This window comes from Austrofundulus limnaeus, unplaced genomic scaffold (assembly GCF_001266775.1).
Source record: "Austrofundulus limnaeus strain Quisiro unplaced genomic scaffold, Austrofundulus_limnaeus-1.0 Scaffold146, whole genome shotgun sequence".
Taxonomy (NCBI): domain Eukaryota; kingdom Metazoa; phylum Chordata; class Actinopteri; order Cyprinodontiformes; family Rivulidae; genus Austrofundulus; species Austrofundulus limnaeus.
The window spans coordinates 245,928-247,371 of NW_013952548.1; the positions used below are offsets into that span (position 1 = coordinate 245,928).

The 1,444-nt window shown below is 39.3% G+C and overlaps 1 protein-coding gene across 2 annotated transcripts in view; it reads left to right on the plus strand.

Annotated features, from left to right (window-relative positions):
* ralba (v-ral simian leukemia viral oncogene homolog Ba (ras related)) overlaps positions 1-1,444 on the plus strand; it is a 23,970-nt gene that overhangs the window by 13,140 nt on the left and 9,386 nt on the right. The window lies entirely within an intron of this gene.

Here is a 1,444-nt window from a genome sequence, read left to right on the forward strand (position 1 = left end):
GCCAAATAGGTGGCTCACTGCTGCCAACTAGTGGTCAGAGGCTGAACTACAACATAAAAAGGAACGGCTGGCAGGAAAGTTGATATTTTAAACCTTAATAAAAAATCGATACAGGGCTTTAGAATATTGATACAGTATCGGGAAATGAAATATCGCGATATTTCAGTGTATCGATATTTTCTTACACCCCTATAAATCATCTGCTGAGACAGAATGTTATTGCATATTTCTTCCATGGGAAAAGATTGTTTTGGCTGCCGTGAGTCAAAGACTGGCCCGCTGATTGGTTTTGTTGCTGCTAACCTGAGTCACATGACTGAATCCTGTCTACTGATTGGTTTCTGTGGGACACATTCCATGAATGAGGACTTGTGCCCCTCCCCTTCCCCACAGTCTTTGTCTTTTCGAGACAGTATAAATACTTGATAATGTAAAATTGCACATCTTGAAAGCTACATGGACAATACTATTGTGCAATAGAAATCGCCCACCTCTAATTGAGTAATTTATTTTTTTCAGGATTTTTTATAACACTTCGTACCCCACAAAAGATCTGCAAAAAACGTAGGTCTTTCCTAAATACTGGTTTATCCAGTTTTTTTGTTTGTTTTTCATTTATTAATTTAGTTTTAAATCAAAACTCTCCATTTCAAAGCTACATGCAGCATATGTTTGTGCAGAAACAGAACATGAGAGTACCTCCTTTTCTGCTGTCTGAACTTTTTGTCAGGAATTGTGAACCAAGTAGTGCGTTCAGTTTGACTTTGGTTCCGTCAGAACCACCATCTGTGCTTGTGCACAGGGAAGTGGGTTACATCGTGTGAATAATTGAAATAGTGACCCATATACATAAGTGCTGATTTCTGCAAGTTCTATCAAAGGTGTGAGATTGTGCGTGCACTTTTGTGTGGGTATACTTCCTGCGAGACCTTTCACTGGCCTTGTTAAGGGTAACAAAGACAGGAAGGGCGCAGGTCAGACTTCACTTTCTGGCTAGTAGACTCATGACTTCACGTCCTCAGTTTTAACAAATGTCTTTAAAGTGTAACTAACCTTTCCTGTGAAAGCATAACCCAGAAGCCCCCAGGCAAATTAGAAACAATCCAACAAAATGGGACAGTAAAGGGTACGGCCTAGTGAGGAGGTGTGGTCAGGACAAGGGAACCGGAGAGCTAGCTTAATTTGACAAACTAGAATTTCTGAAAACAGGTGTGATCCAGATGAAAATAGCTTTTATAGAAGCTTCATAAATCAAATAAAAATTTCACAACTCTAAAATAGGGCTGGGCGATAAATCATCGATTTAATCGATTAATTCAAATTTGCCATTTATTAATTTTTAATTTTGGGAAAATCAAGATTTTTTTTCTCACCAGTGCACTCTTTTGGGCTTCTGTAGTTCAGAGGTCACCCCACCTGTCCCTCAAGATGCTTGGTACATGAC